The 17,737-nt window shown below is 37.7% G+C and overlaps 1 long non-coding RNA gene across 1 annotated transcript; it reads left to right on the top strand.

Annotated features, from left to right (window-relative positions):
- The first annotated feature begins 298 nt into the window (after positions 1 to 298).
- LOC140860239 (uncharacterized) lies at positions 299 to 2,971 on the top strand. The gene is made up of 3 exons (XR_012143632.1): positions 299 to 375; positions 453 to 478; positions 2,867 to 2,971. It is a non-coding gene; the product is annotated as an uncharacterized lncRNA (long non-coding RNA).
- Positions 2,972 to 17,737: the final 14,766 nt, after the last annotated feature.

The following is a 17,737-nucleotide window of genomic DNA, read 5'->3' as shown; positions in this document are numbered from 1 at the left end:
CTTGAGCTAGCATGGATCGTGTATTCGAAGTCGGTTCGGAAAAAGATCAAAGTTTGGATTTATATGATTTTTTGAGGCATTTTCGAAATGGGGTTGTTGGATTTTGATTGATTTTGGATTGTTTTGTTGGTTTAGAACATGATGTGGATGGTTTGGGATTGTTTGTTGTTGTTGGAGATTTTTGGTTTGACCGTTTATAGCCGTTATGCCGTCGAAATCGAGTTTTGGATTATCGTTTGTTGTTCGGTTCATTTCCGGGTTTGTTTGAGTTGTTGGATTGATATAGAATCCGTATATTCTTCATTTTCAGATTTGGATTGGAGTTTCGGGTTTGGATTGAACTTGGAAGTTGAATCGAATCGAGAGTTGGAGACGGTATATTGATTGAATTTCTTTGTTTCGATTTGTTGTGATTCGATTGATTATTTTTTTGAGTTCGTTGTTATTTTCAGATTTGAATCCTCGACGGACTTGAAAGGTAAAAGACGACATTGATTCGAATGGGGAAGAATATGAAAGATTTGATGCCCCGCTAGCCAACTTGTGGCTAAGGGCTTTGAGAGTCTCTTTTTGTAAACAATCTTTGTTTAATATAATATACGTTCTTTAAATGGCATTCACTTTATCTTATTATTATATAATGATATACTATTGTTATTTTGATAAAGATCTTGAATATACTAAAGTAAGATGAGATAGTGAATATAGAGAGATCACTGTCATGAAACACATCTTATGTTCACTGTATATTCTAAACAGATCCTAATCAATTGAGCCGTCCACAAATAAGGATAAGAATCGCTCGAGATTGAGACTAGCATTTGCGATGCCGAGTACCACATTTCATTGGTATGGAACATAGAGATGTTCGAAGCATGCAAATGGATATTCATATGATGAATGATCGAACTACCCTTTTCGGACTTTCCAAGTGGTTATCACTTATCGAGTGGATATAGTCCGCGGTTTTGGTTGTACACCATTAGTCCTTATTACTTGAAACATCATTGAAACTCTATATGCTAGTACTGTGCTTTGACTCTTTTACCGACTCTATTAGGGTCATCAGGTGTCGGGATTGGGTACAGTTACGACACATATAGGAGTCGATGCTTTGTTGTCAAGGATTCACCGCACACTTGCGAGTGTGGATATCTTATGCAATCTGAGGAGATATTAGTGTGACGAATCTCTGGCCAGAGTACATGATGTGTTTTAGGTTACTTGGTTTCCTAGTAGCACATGCGATGTCACTATTTGATCTTCAAGATGCATTGCATAGTTATCGAATCTCGAACGAATCTCGATGTACCAATGGTTGTTGATTTGATCGGGATATATGGATGAAAGGACCGTACTGTACGCTAACCAAAATCTACTGGTTCTTGCAGGCACTATCAGTGATACCTAGGGAATCATGGGGCGATGTTGCTAGACGCTCTTACCATGATTCGATGGGCAAGTCAGAAATTGTTGTTTCGAGCCACAAGGAGTTGTGAGCTCACGGCTAGCTATATCCCTGAACCATTGAGGGTCACACAAGTAATGGATTTCTAATCCTCGTTGAGATAATTAAATTTAAAGAGTTAAATTTAGTGGATAAAGAAGTAGGACTTCTTATTTAAAAGTAGAGGGAGTAAGATTTCCTAAAATGACATATTGATGGACATTTTTGGAAACCACTGAATTCGGATTCAAAAAATTTGTCTTGACTTTAAAAGATGCAGAAATAATTTCTGTGCACATTGGTGAAATTGGTTTATCAATCTGAGTCACGATGAATTTTATATTAATTTCTGAACATGCGGGCTTTGCTTGTCAAGCTTGAACTTATGACTAATGGGCCCTAAGCTGTTAGCAGCCCACATTATAAATAAGTTATTGCAGTACAAAAATTGACACAAGAAGGCATAAAAATTTTCGAAAACCCTAGGGTTCTCTCTCTAGGTGGCCGCCGCCCCTCTCCCTCTCTGTCATCGAAAATCCAGCCTGTAATTTTTGAAATTGCAGTCTGGTTTAACAGATCATATCTGTTAATTTCTCTTCGTAGAAACTTCTGATAGACTTTCTAGTGCAGTCTATCAGAGGGATTAAATCTCCGTTCATGGACCTGATACGTTCGTTCATCAGTTCCTGGGATATACAACAAGAGCAGATTAATCTGTTAAGGTCCATAATCTCGCTTCGAGATTTTAAGGTAAAATTTACATTGTTTAAATTTTATGTTATCAATTTTAATCGTAGGAATTTGATACCCATGATATGGAATTGTTCCATATAAAATTTTAAAATTTCCGTTGCAACGGGTATCATTTTTTTTTTTTGATCCGGAGAACGACCGTGTTCCAATAGAATACTCGAGTTTGATTTATTCTCGAGCCCCGAAAATCACATACTGCATGTTATTTGCTTGTGTTGAACTTGATTGATTATGTTGTTTACACTTGCATTCATATTGAGCCGAATATTCGATTCGTTTTGAAATTAGACGATTTAGGGAGCTATATTGAAGTGGTCTTGGATTTTGAGTTTTTCCAAGTACTAGAATACTTCTTATAGTTGCTCTGAAGTCTAGGGGTTTGAGTCGTGCGACATCCGCCCCGTATGGGTGTGTAGGTGGGTTGTTGTAGTGACTTGGCCCCGGGATCCCAACCGAGTACCGATTGATATTTCAATTATCTGATTTGATAGTCCCGAGCTTTTGAAGCCATGCATACATTCACTCTCTTTTGAGTTATTGTTGATTGTTACATTTCGATATGAGATGTTTAACTGGTATTGTATTCCTGTCCCTTTTACTTAGAAATTGTATTTCTAATCGGGTTATCCGGCTGTTGTTTTTGTTTGTATGTGTACTTGGCAACAGGAGGATCAGGAGCTGGATCGAGTCGTTTGGGTTAGCTCGGGGTGAGAATTGATAGAAGTGAGACACTGTGTTTTGTAGGGTTGTGTCGTTGAACTTGTATTGTTTTGATTAGTCGAACGAACCCTATCGTCGAACTTAGTTTGTATTTCGAATTGTACTGTATTGTATTATGCATGTGGAATTCGTAATGCATGTATTTGTAATGAAGCTTTGAATGGAATGGATTTGTTTAGCCTCTTTTCGGTTCTGTGGATTTCTGGGCAGCATTCTTGAATTTTTGGGTGCGATCGATCACACGAGTTTAGTGCGATCAAGTGCAGCCCTCATGTTCCCGGACAGAACTTTGGCTTTTGGCATGCGATCGATCGCACGAGTTCGTGCGATCGATCGCAGCACTGTTCAAAAAAAAATTCCTTTTCTTTTGGCTTTCGTTTATGATGCTTATTGATTGATTAGTCCCTGAATAGATGTTTAGAAAATGAGGTTTCATATTAAGTGGTATCAGAGCGATAAGATTTTTGGATTTGTACTAGAGTGAGTGTGGTAGATCTCCGCATGGATTGAACTCTCGCATGTGATTGATTTATTTAAATGATTACTTTAAATACGTGCGAGCATGCTTTATTGATTCATGAATAAATTGAATTACATGAGTTGTGATTTAATTTATAAAGCATGAATTACGTGATATATATAATTGTCCTTGTGCTATTATCTGTTTCCGAATATCCTTTGAATTCATGAGTACTCAGAGCAGAATTTGGACACCGAGGTTTTGAGGTTGAGATTGAGTTTGAGTTTGAGATATTGTGTCCTAACGTTTGTTATCAGATGGCACCTCGACGATCTTTGAGAAGGAATCCACCACCTTTGACTTCTCCTTCTATTGAGAATCTGCCGCCAGTTATAACTCCTCCGAATGATCAGGATAGTACCGGAGTGGATCAGTTTGATGCAACTGCGACCCCGATGGAGACTCTATTGAAGATATTTTGATCTTTTCGACCGCCTACCTTGACTGGCACCGAGAACTCCGTTGACTGTGAGAGTTGGCTAGAGGATATTGATCAGCTCTTTGATTCTCTCGACTATACCGATGACCGCAGAATCAGGTTAGTCATTCACCAGCTACAGGGTGTTGCCAAGAATTGGTCGACCACAACCAAGAGGGCGAATGAGAATCGAGGCACCGTTATCACTTGGAGTTTGTTTAAGGCCGAGTTCTACAAGCGGTTCTTTCCGGTATCGTATCGAAAGGAAAAGGGTGCCGAATTTGCGAATCTGAAGCAAGGGAATCTGAGTATCGAGAAGTACGTGAGTAAGTTTGACAGTCTCTTGAGGTTTGCACCTCACATTGCAGATCACGAGGAAGCCAAGGCCGATCACTTTATCAATGGTTGAATCCTGAGATCTTTACCTTGGTCAATACCGGGAGACCCAACAACTTCGCAGATGCTATGGATCAGGCAAAGGGAGCCGAAGCCGGAATTTTGATGCAACTAGGTAATCAGGTAGCTCCTCAGCAGCAACAGAGATCTTTTCCGAATCAGCCTGTTTAGTTTCAGTCACAGCAACAATCCCAGTATCAGTACCAACCTTCTCAGCTGTCGAATCAGCCTCAGAGTTTTGAGGGAGGAAACAGTGGCAAAAACAGGCGAGATCAGTATCGGCCGAAGGGGAAGAATTTCAAGAATTATGGGAATAGTTCCTCGAGTTTCAGTGGCTCTAGACAGTTCAGTTCTGGGCAGAATTCAGGGTCTTCAGGAGCATCGTGTAGCAAGTGTGGAGGACGCCACCCAAGTGATCAGTGTCGAGGCGTGTTTGGTAGTTGCAATATCCCAGCAGCCGGGTCACTTTGCTAGAGTCTGTCCTCAGCGAGGATCCGATAGAGCTCAGAGCGGCAGTTCTTCTCGACCGCCAGCTCAGCCCGAGAGATCAGCTTCTGCAGTCCATTATTTTCAGCCCCAGCAGCAGTCTCGTCAGGGAGGTAACCAGAATCAGAACCAACCTCCTCGACAGCAGGCGAGAGTGTTTGCCTTGACATAGGATCAGGCCAATGCAGCTCCGAATGATGTGATAGTTGGTAACTGTTCGATCTTTGGTTATCCTGCATTTTTTTTTATTGATACGGGTGCTTCTCACTGTTGTATTTCTGAAAGATTTGTCATGATGCATGATTTATTTGCTGAGCCATTATCTGATGTTGTTTCGATTACTTCACCTTTGGGTGGATGAATTATTTCGGTGAGAATGGTCTGTAACTGTGTGTTAGAATCCGAGGGGAATTTGATTGAGATTAACTGCACTGTACTTGGATTATCTGACTTTGACTGTATTGTCGGGATTGATGCTCTGACCAAGTATAGGACAACATTAGATTGCTTTTAGAAATTGGTTTGTTTCAGACCTGAGATGGCAGATGATTGAAAGTTTTTCGGTAAGGGTTCTCGATCCAGGATTCCTTTGATTTCTGCGTTGTCCATGTCTCTTTTGCTTCAGAGAGGAGCAGAAGGATTCCTGATTTATGCAGTAGATAAGCAGAGTTCTAGTCCTGAGTTGACTGAGATAATGGTGGTTAGCGAGTTTCCGGATGTGTTTCCAGATGAGATTCCTGGTTTGCCGCCGATTCGAGAGATCGAATTCAACATCGAACTTGCACCACGTACTCAGCCCATTTCGAAAGCACCTTATCGGATGGCTCCGTTAGAATTGAAAGAGTTGAAGGAGCAGTTAGAAGAATTGATTGCCAAGGGATACATCCGACCTAGCGTATCGCCTTGTGGTGCTCCAGTGCTTTTTGTGAGGAAGAAAGACGGTTCTATGCGATTCTGCATCGACTATCGCCAGTTGAATCAAGCGATGGTCAAGAACAAGTATCCTCTACCTAGGATCGACGATCTTTTCGATCAACTACAGGGTTCTTCAGTGTATTCGAAGATAGATCTGAGATTAGGGTATCATCAGCTGAGGGTTCGCGACGAGGATGTGCCTAAGACAGCTTTCAAAACCAGATATGGGCATTTTGAGTTCGTAGTCATGCCATTTGGTTTGACAAATGCTCCAGCAGTTTTCATGGATCTGATGAATCGTATCTTTCAGCGGTATTTGGATGAGTTCGTCATTATCTTCATTGACGATATTCTGATCTATTCGAAGAACCGTTCAGATCATGCAGAGCATTTGAGGATTGTATTGCAGGTTTTGCGAGCCGAACAGTCGTTTGCTAAGCTATCGAAGTGCGAGTTCTGGTTGGACCGAGTGGTTTTCTTAGGCCACATTGTATCAGGAGATGGAATTTCTGTTGACCCCAGTAAGATCGAGGCAGTTATGAATTGGCCGAGACCGACATCAGTGCCAGAAATTCGAAGCTTCATGGGTTTGGCGGGGTATTATCACTGATTTATCGAGGGTTTCTCTTCCATTGCAAAGCCGATTACCCAGTTGACCCAAAAGAATGCACCGTTTGTTTGGTCCGAGGAGTGCGAGGCCAGTTTTATTGATTTGAAGAAGAGATTGACCAGCGCTCCAATCTTGTCTATTCCATCAGGTACGGGAGGTTATTTCGTCTACTATGATGCTTCTCACCGTGGTCCTTGATGCATTCTTATGCAAAGGAAGCATGTCATAGCTTATGCTTCGAGGCAACTGAAGCCGCACGAGACTCGTTATCCAATCCATGACCTTGAGCTTGCGGCGATTGTGTTTGCTTTGAAGACCTGGCGCAATTATCTTTATGGTGAGTCGTTTGAGATATTTTCTAACCATAAGAGCCTGAAATACTTGTTTTCTCAGTCCGAGCTTAACATGAGACAGAGGAGATGGATGGATTTGCTTAAGGACTTCGACTGTGAGATCAAGTATTATCCTGGTAAGTCGAATGAAGTTGCAGACGCTCTTAGTCGGAAACTTTGTTCCTTATCTCTTTTTACGAGGGGTGTCTCTCAATTGATTGAAGACTGTTGTACTTATGGTTTGGAGTTTGAGACCGATAGAAGATCCATCAGAGTTTTTGCGATTCAGGCCGAGCCAGAGTTATTTCGGTTGATCAGAGAGTCACAGAGATCCGATCCGAGCAGTCAGAATTCGATAGAGAAGGTTCGATCAGGTCATCAGTCAGAATTTCAGGTCAGGGATGATATGCTATTCGTGAATAACCGTATTGTTGTGCCCGATGTTTCTGAGTTGAGACAGCGTATTCTTCGAGAGGCGCATTGCAGTCGGTTCAGTGTTCATCTAGGAGGCCGAAAGATGTATAACGACTTGAAGACTCAGTTCTGGTGGAAGTGGTTGAAAGGAGATGTCACGAGGTTTGTATTTCGTTGTCTGAATTGTCAACAGGTGAAAGCCGAGAGGAAGAAACCAGGTGGCTTATTGCACAGTTTTCCTGTCCCGGAATGGAAGTGGGATCACATCTCGATGGATTTTGTCACGAAGCTACCGCGTTCAGTCAGAGGTTGTGATGCGATTTGGGTTGTGATCGACCGGTTGAAGAAATCAGCTTGTTTCATTCCATACCGTATGACATACCGTCATGATCAAATGGCCGAGTTGTATGTCAGAGAGGTTATGAGATTGCACGGCATGCAGAAGTCGATAGTATCAGACAGAGACCCGAGGTTTACTTCTCACTTTTGGCACAGTTTACAGGGGGCATTGGGTACTCGTTTGCACTTGTGCACAGTGTATTACCCTCAGACCGACGGTCAGTCCGAGCGTACGATCCAGACTTTGGAGGATATGCTTCGCGCAGTAGTGCTTGATTTCGGCTCAGGTTGGTAGGAGTCTTTACCTCTAGTGGAGTTTTCGTACAATAACAGCTTCCAAGCGAGTATTGGCATGGCACCTTTCGAAGCTTTGTACGGGAAGAAGTGCAGGTCTCCGTTATTTTGGGATGAGATTTCAGAATCACCTGAGTTGGGTCCAGATATGATTTGCGACATGGCAGAGCAGGTGAAGTTGATCCGAGTCAGAATGAAGACAGCCCAAGATCGACAGACCAAGTATGCGAATGTCAGACGCAGACCACTATCTTTTGATCAGGGAGATCGTGTGTTTCTAAATATTTCTCCGTTCCGAGGTACTGTCAGATTCGAAAAGAGAGGGAAGTTGTCTCCGAGGTTCATTGGAGCGTATGAAATTCTAGAGAAGATAGGCGATCTTGTCTATAGATTGCTCTTCCTCCGTCTCTTTCAGGCATCCACGATGTGTTTCACGTTTCGATGTTGCGGAAATATCATCCGGATCCGTCGCATGTTCTTCAGCCAAACGAGGCCGAGCTAGATGAGACTCTGAGTTACTTCGAGAGACCGATTCAGATTCTTGACAAAAAAGAGAAGCAGCTTAGAACCAAGTCGATTCCGTTGGTGAAGATTCAGTGGAGTCGTCACGGAGTTTAAGAAGCGACTTGGGATACCGAATCCGATATTAGGCAGCGTTTTCCAGAGTTGTTCGATTGAGGTGAGTTCGTCATCAGTATGATTCTTTTTTGTTCAGTCTGTGATATGTCAGATTTCGAGGACGAAATCAAATCTTAGAGGGGGAGAATTGTAATGCCCCGATTTTATTATAATTGAGTTTAATTGAGATAATCAGGATTTTCAGTATTTAAGGGCCGTTTGATAATTCGCAGGGGGTCATTTTGTAAACTTTGAAGAATTAAGGGACCGAAATGCAAAAATTAGATTTTATATATATTATATCATGCAAGTTGGCTCCTAAATCACATCACTCCCTCTCCTTCTCTTCTCCATCTGTGCGTACCGATCAGAAGCCATGGAAGATGACATTTCGAGCTTTTCTTTCGTCTGATTCGCACGATCCGACCGTTAGATTTTTAATCCGAGTTGAGTTTCACGATCACCGCAATGAGGGCTTCGTTTTGACGTAAGTTTTGCTACGATCCTAGAACTTTGAATTTTTTTGGTTCGTCAGAAATTGATAATCTTTGAGTATGTTAATCTTTAGCTAGCATAGATCGTGTATTCGAAGTCGATTCGGAAAAATATTGAAGTTTGGATTTTATATGAATTTTTGAGGCATTTTCGAAATGGGGTTGTTGGATTTTGATGGATTTTGATTGATTTTGGATTGTTTTGTTGGTTTAGAAGATGATTTGGATGGTTTGGGATTGTTTGTTGTTGTTTGAGATTTTTGGTTTGACCGTTTATAGTCGTTATGCCGTCGAAATCGAGTTTTGGATTATCGTTTGTTGTTCGGTTCATTTCCGGGTTTTTTTGAGTTGTTGGATTGATATCGAATCCGTATATTCTTCATTTTCATATTTGGATTGGAGTTTCGGGTTTGGATTGAACTTGGAAGTTGAATCGAATCGAGAGTTGGAGACGGTATATTGATTGAATTTTTTTGTTTCGATTTGTTGTGATTCGATTGATTATTTATTTGAGTTCGTTGTTATTTTCAGATTTGAATCCTCGACAGACTTGAAAGGTAAAAGACGACATTGATTCAAATGGGGTAAAATACTCGAGTTCGATTTATTCTCGAGCCCCGAAAATCACATACTGCATGTTATTTGCTTGTGTTGAATTTGATTGATTATGTTGTTTACACTTGCATTCATATTGAGCCGAATATTCGATTCGTTTTGAAATTAGACGATTTAGGGAGCTATATTGAAGTGGTCTTGGATTTTGAGTTTTTCCAAGTACTAGAATACTTCTTATAGTTGCTCTGAAGTCTAGGGGTTTGAGTCGTGCAACATCCGCCCCGAATGGGTGTGTAGGTGGGTTGTTGTAGTGACTTGGCCCCAGGATCCCAACCGAGTACCAATTGATATTTCGATTATCTGATTTGATAGTCCCGAGCTTTTGAAGCCATGCATACATTCACTCTTTTTTGAGTTATTGTTGATTGTTACATTTCGATATGAGATGTTTAACTGGTATTGTATGCCTGTCCCTTTTACTTAGAAATTGTATTTCTAACTGGGTTATCCGGTTGTTGTTTTTGTTTGTATGTGTACTTGGAAACAGGAGGATCAGGAGCTGGATCGAGTCATTTGGGTTAGCTCGGGGTGAGAATTGATAGAAGTGAGACACCGTGTTTTGTAGGGTTGTGTCGTTGAACTTGTATTGTTTTGATTAGTCGAACGAACCCTATCGTCGAACTTAGTTTGTATTTCGAATTGTACTGTATTGTATTATGCATGTGGAATTCGTAGTGCATATATTTGTAATGAAGCTTTGAATGGAATGGATTTGTTTAGCCTCTTTTTGGTTCTGTGGATTTCTGGGCAGCATTCTTGAATTTTGGGTGCGATCGATCGCACGAGTTTAGTGCGATCAAGTGCAGCCCTAATGTTCCCGGACAGAAATTTGGCTTTTGGCGTGCGATCGATCGCACGAGTTCGTGCGATCGATCGCAGCACTGTTCAAAAAAAAAATTCCTTTTCTTTTGGATTTCTTTTATGATGCTTATTGATTGATTAGTCCCTGAATAGATGTTTAGAAAACGAGGTCTCACACATACAAAACAAAGCAACAGCCGGATAAACTCCGGTGAGAAAACTGTAATGCCCCGATTTTATTATAATTGAGTTTAATCGAGATAATCAGAGTTTTCAGTATTTAAGAATCGTATTGATATTCGCAGAGGATCATTTTTGCAAACTTGGAGAAATAAAGGACTGAAATGCAAAAATTGGATTTTGTGTAATATCTTAAGGCAACTTGCCTCACCATCATATCAAATCATTTCCATACTCTCCCTTCTCCTCTCCTTTTCGTACGTACTGTAGGAAGCCATGGGAGACGACATTTCAAGCTTCCTTTCCGTTTGATTTGCTCGATCCGACCGTTAGATTTGATTTCCGAGTTGAGATTCACGATCACCGCAATGAGGGCTTCATTTAGAAGTAAGTTTTGCTACGATCTCTTGAACTTCGATTTTGTTGAGTTGTCAGAATTTGATAATTTGGAGTATGTCGTTCTTGAGCTAGTATAGATCGTGTATTCGAAGTCGGTTTGGAAAAAAAACGAAGTTTGGATTTTATATGATTTTAGAGGTGAAATTCGAAAATGATGATTTTGTTTGAGGTCGGATTTGAGTTGTTTTGATGGATTGTGTTGATGATTGAGTTATTGTGATTTTTGTTTGATGGTTTGTATTTTCGGGTAGTCAGTTTATAGCCGTTATACTGTCGAAATCGAGTTTGAGTTATCGGTTTTGGTTCGGTTTGAGTTGTATATCGAATTTGATTGAGTTTGAATTCCGAGTTGATATTGAGTCCGTATTCGATGTTTTGACAGTTGATTGAGGATTCGGGAGTTGATCGAACTTGGAGACTTGTTTATCGATCGAAGAATTGAAGACGGTATATTATTGATTGTTGTATCGACTTTGAGTTTGTTATCCGAATAGACTATGATATCGAGTTATTTCTTGTTGACAGGAATCACTTGAAGTTTCGAGAAAAGGTAAGAGTCGACAATGAAATGAATGGGAACGAATACTCGAGATCGACTTATTCTCGAGTTCCCAAAAATCACATACTACATGTTTAATTGCTTAAGTGAATTTGATTGTTATTCTATTTTCACTTGCATTTCCATATTGAGCCGAATTCTCGATTCGTTTTGAAATTAGACGATTTAGGGAGCTATATTGAAGTGGCTTTGGATTTCGAGTTTTTCCAATTGCCAGAATACTTCTTATAGTTGCTCTGAAGTCTAGGGGTTGAGTTGAACGACATCCACCCCGAATGGGTGTGTCGGTGAGTTGTTGTGAGGACTTGGCCCCGGGATCCCAACCGAATAACGATTGATATTTCGATTATCTGATTTGATAGTCCCGAGTTTTGAAGTCATGCATTCATTCATTCTCATTTTGATTTGTTACTGATTATTACATTTCAATTTGAGGTGTTTACTTGATATTGCATGTCTGTCTCTTTTACTTAAAAATTATATTTCTAACCGGTTTATCCGGCTGTTGTCTTTGTTTGTATGTGTACTTGGCAACAGGAGCATCAGGAGGTGGACCTAGTCGCTTGGGTTAGCTCGGGGTGAGATGATAGAAGTGAGGCTTCGTATGTCGTAGGGTTGCTTTTGGACTTGTATTCTATTTTGTTTAGTCGAACGATTACTACCGTCGAACTTGTATTGTTAAACATCGTTCTGTTGGTGTTTCGAACGCCTTATTTCATGTTTAAGATATGATTGGAACCTTGGTTGTTTAGATTATCATTTTGAGCTTGTAGAGTCAATATTTTCTTGCCTAGGATTCAGCAACCCGAGGACTATGCGCGGGCGCGCGTCCATGTCGCGCGGGCACGCGTGGCCGGCCGAGGATTATGCGCGGGCGCGCTTGGCGGCCGAGGGGCATGCGCGAGCGCGCGTGAGTTCCGTTTCTAAAAAAAAAAAAAAAAAATTGATTCGTTTTTACGCGGCTCATCGTTTTTTATTTTGTTTAATTATTCGAGAATAGTAGATTAGAAACGGGGCGTCACAAAAACATTCTCAGTATAATCGACATATAAAGCGTTAAATAAATCATATCAACTCTATTTGTAACGACTCAACAATAGAGTAAATAACGCATATCTCGATTAAGAATTGATTCATATTTCATCATTGCCATCAAGATTCGTATCCGATCTTGACATGGATATTCATCTATCGTAGTCATTCTGAACTAGAAAATAAGGTTAACCGCAACCTTGGCATAGAATCAATTCAATATAGCCTCGTATCATAATCGTATAGACTCAAATCAAAGATCCACTACCTGGGATGGATCGACAACATCAAAATCAAATCGAAACATAAATACGTATGTGGTTTTGGCAGGACAACTCAAGAAACGTCATTCTTGAGTTTCAAATCCCTGACTCGCGATGTCGTCATTATACCTTCGTATTTCTTCTATTTTGAACGCTTCAAATCTGAAACATAGCATCAAAACATTCAAATCAATCTTCATTCTAGTCAATTATTTCAGAACCGAATCAAAATCATCAATATATCGTCAATCAACATCATTTCAAACCTCACATCTTCTTCTTTGGTTCGAATTCGGAGTCTTGATTCGTTAGCCTTCTAACTAGTCTGAAACTGAGAAATAAAATTGATATATCATCGATAACATCTAAAAGAACATCTTATCTCAGTCATAGGCTATCAAAACGGCTTCAAATCATCAATCGACGGCGTAGCGATTAAAAATCGGTAACCGACGAAATATCGAATTCGAATCTAACATCAATTCAATTCACAAGTCTATCCAAATCAGCAAAACATACTTCTAATCTTCATACAAGCGGTTATAAACATCATATATAAACTGGAAATCATGCTTCAATACAAATACGATAAATTCTTCGATCCGGTTTCGATATCGAATCGTATAAACGTTGAAGAACATGATCATACAATCCAAAAGCTGATCTTTGCAATATTTTGCTCCATAAAGCATACCAAAGTAATCAGAAACTTACATTAGATCGAAGCCCTCGTCGTAAGGATTCCAGAACTCTTTTCGGAATCGAAATCGGACAAACGTATCAAAAGTTACGGCTATTTGAAGAATCAACATCAATGAAAATAAAAGGGGTTCGAGCTCTGTTCTTCGGATTTCTGATTCTCTTCTGAATACTACACGCTACATGCTGATTAATCCAAATAAAATCAGATATGTATTCCATATTTGCAATTTAACCCCTCAAGTCTTCATTAATTATAATTCAGTCCTCGGCCTTCGTTTTAATTCAATTTCAATCCAAAATACTTTAAGAATATTAGAATTTAAATCGAAACTCTAAATATTCTCAAATTAAATATACTTGGATTAGAATTAAATAAATTTGGATTAATTAAATAATCCTGGCCTTTTGCACTCTAGCCCTTCAAACGTCGAATTTGCAAATCAGTCCCTGATCGGGTTGTATCTTCAAAATTAATCTTTTTTAATTTCCGAAACATGGAATTTAATCTCAAATTTCATAAATATTCAATTTGAATATTTATTCTTTTAATTTAAGAATTCTCGAAATTTAATTCTCAAAATCCGTAAATTCTCAAATTAAATATTTTCGGCTCGGAAATTAAATCTATAACTTCTATAACTTCTCAAATCAATATTAACCCATAATATGAAATTTAATTCTCAAATCCCATAATTAATAATTTAATATTTATGGGCCTTACAAGATTCGTGTAATCGAAAAGGAAATCAGAGAAAAGAACACGCAAGATTATAGTGGTTCGGATTCAATAATAATCCTACATCTACTTGCCCAAGGCTCAAGATCACTATCACGAAAATTGAATCAAGAAATATATCCTGTTTACAACGAACTTCTATCTTTTCTGGTGATCGCACATGAATGTATATTAACTCTCAAACACTCGCACTAACTCTCTATATATACGCAGCAGCTCTCATGTAAAAAATAATTGCCTCCTCTGAGATCTGTGTGCATGCTCCAGTTATATCATATCATAACTGATTCTTGGTTAGTTAAGTGGTTGTTGAAGCCCTTTTATTCCATGCATCAGCACTCCACAGCTTCTTGTGCACGCTCAAACCTTGAGCCAATCAACCTATAGAATGAAGTATGTAATCCAACTTAACACATATTATAATGAGTCATCATTAACATATATTCAATAGTACATGAGATTTTTAATGGGTCATGGTTTTGGAGGAGCACAATTTTAGTTCCAGTTTTCTCCCTTGCTTCATTGCCAAATTCTATATATTGTACCATTTTCTACTAAAATATCTAGCTATGTATCTTTTTTTTCGTTGGCATTCATATTTTAGAGAACGATAGGCTTCCATATTTTTCGTGTATATATATTACACTTGAAAGCCAATGTGTACCATTTGAGCTTGATGGTATTTTAATCTAATGATACTCTATAGTCATATATGATGGATCGATCTTTGAAAACTAAAATTATTTCACAAAATTGAGATTATTTTAGACTTGTGTTATCATAAATTTCATAATAACGGGATCACGGCTAAATCATCATGAAAATATTCTTTTTAAAAAAATATGTGACACACATATATTCAGGTTTATACAGTAAAATCAAATGTAAGAAAAAAAAATCAACAAAAATAAAAAAACGTGGAAAATCACAATTCCCGATCAATTCCTATATTTGATATTGGATTTAATACTTTTTTTTCAGATAGATATATATATATATATAGTAAAATGTATTTTCATACACGAACTATTGGTAAAATATCATATTGGTATATGAACTATTGAAAATGACTTAATTGGTATATGATCCAAATAAAAGATCAATTTTACCCTTAAATTAAATTAATATTATATTGATTAATTTTAAGATATCATATTTATTAAAAATAAATATATATATATATATAATGATAAACAATTGTCAAGTCAAATTAAACAACAAATATTGTAATATATTGTTATGATAAAAATATAGATCACCGAAGTCTGTTGATCTTGTGTTTAAATGATTGAAACAAACATATTCACCATTTTAGGTTTTCAATATTTGATACAAAAATTTTCAACATTAAATACTAGACCATGAAAAACAAATCTCAAAGAAAAAATTTCACTCATTGTCTAGATTTACGTAGTTCTAATAACCCAAAATTTTTTCACTTGATTTAATAATTTATAAATTTATACTTTTACTCGCACTTGAATTAAATATTAATAAATAAATATTTATTTAATTATATTTTATCGTTATTAAATATATTTTAGTCCTACATGCATATGATTTATTTATTGACTTTGTGGTTTTATTAATATATAATTTATATCAATTTTTTAAATGGATAATTATTTAAATTGATAGAAAAAATATCATTTCATTATATATTATTTATATTTTAAAAATATAAATAATTTATTAATGATTATTTTTTAATTAATAAATTATTTAAATTTTAAAATATAAATAATTTATTAATGAGTATTTTTAATCCTACATGCATATGATTTATTTATTTAGTTTGTGGTTTTATTAATATATATATATATATATATATATAAATTTTTAATAAATATGATATTTTAAAACTAATTAATATAATATTAATTTATATTAAGGGTAAAATTGACATTTTATTTGGATCATGTACCAATTAAATCATTTTCAATAGTTCGTGTACAAATATGACATTTTACCAATAGTTCGTGTACCAAAATATATATATATATATATATATATATATATATATATATATATATATATATATAATCAAAACATAGAAACTCGTACAATGATCCTATTTAACGTAATTAAACAATACCAATAATGGCCCAAAAAAAAAAGAGTAAAAAAAACACACACAACACACTATAATGTATTTGCACTTACTTGATCCATACATGTGTTGTTTTCAAGCACACTACCTAGGCGAGGAGAGAACATGCATCACTCAAAACCCATCTCCCCACTCCGCCTCTCCTTCCCCCTCCTCCACCCTCCGATGGAAATTTCGGAGGCAGCCGGAGGCGGCGCAGATGAGGGCGCCGCGGGTTCCCTACTCCCCCGCGGCCATGAATTCCCTGCACCCGCCCACGGAATATCCTCCCACATTGGCTGCATGGTTTTTCTGGTACTCCACGTATCTCACGGTTCTCATCGGAATAGACGAATTCTCCGAGTTCCTCGGAAATTGATCGTTTCGTCTTAAAACCATCTGCCTTTTCTTCATCTCCTCTTCGACTTATGACCGATTTTTCGGGGTTAATATATATCTGATGAATGGTTACGAGAAAGCTGAAACAAAAAACACACTTTTCAAGTGGTAAAAAATGGAAGAAAAATAGTTGGAATGGAGTGGGAGTTATGCCATCTTTGTGTGCAGAGTGGAAACCCTAACCCTATGAGGTTTATTTATACATACACGGAAGTAATAATTATTATATATATACTTAGTGCTGAAATAAATAAGGGTAATGCTACATGTACACGGAGTGTTACACGTTGGGTTACACATTTCACTTGAAATTACATGATTATCCTATATGCATTTTTGATAAGCACGACTATTTTTAGAATAACCAATAAACAAACATTTATCACTTTTGGAGTCAAAATTTGCTAGGTGATTTCTATCATTCAAAACATAACACACACATCCAAACACATGAAAATAATTGATATTTGGCTTCTTTTCCATGAGTATTTCATATGATGTCATCGAAAAACCATTTCTCAAATAAACACGATTAGAAATATGGCATGTTGTGTTTAATACTTCTGCCCAAAATCTCTTAGAGATATTTTTTGAGTTCATCATCACCCTAGCCGTTTTCTGCAACGTCCTATTCTTCCTTTCGGCTATATCGTTCTGTTGAGGAGTTTTGGGGGCAGAAAACTCTTGTGATATGTCATTCTTATCTCACAATGAAGAGAAAGATGAGTTCTCAAATTCTTTTCCATGATCAGTTCTGATTCTTGCAACTCTCAAAACATGCAGATTAGTAATCATGTTGAACAATTATGAAAAACATCAAAAGTATCTGATTTTTATCTAAGAAATCTTACCCATGTAAACCAAGAAAAATCATCAACACATTCCAAAGAATATTTCTTACCTTCATAACTTTCAACTTCCATAGGACCCATCAAATCCATATGAAAAAGTTCAAGACACAGCATTGTCTCACAGTGTTGTGACACGGGGTGTGACAAGCGTGTTCGCCTTACCTTTTTGGCTTGCACCACAAATGTATGTGACACCAGAATTTAGATTTGGTAGTCCTCTGACAGCTTCAAACCTACTCAAATTCTTTAAAGTCTTAAAATTCACATGCACAAGCTTTTGGTGTCATAGACTAAAATCATCATCCTTTGAATGTCTACAAGCCAATTCCTCACCGAGTTGGTAGCAGCTATGGGC

Source organism: Henckelia pumila, chromosome 4, assembly GCF_033568475.1.
Source record: "Henckelia pumila isolate YLH828 chromosome 4, ASM3356847v2, whole genome shotgun sequence".
Lineage (NCBI taxonomy): Eukaryota > Viridiplantae > Streptophyta > Magnoliopsida > Lamiales > Gesneriaceae > Henckelia > Henckelia pumila.
The sequence above is the reverse complement of the archived record's forward strand: the minus strand, read 5'-3'. Positions and strand labels throughout refer to the sequence as shown.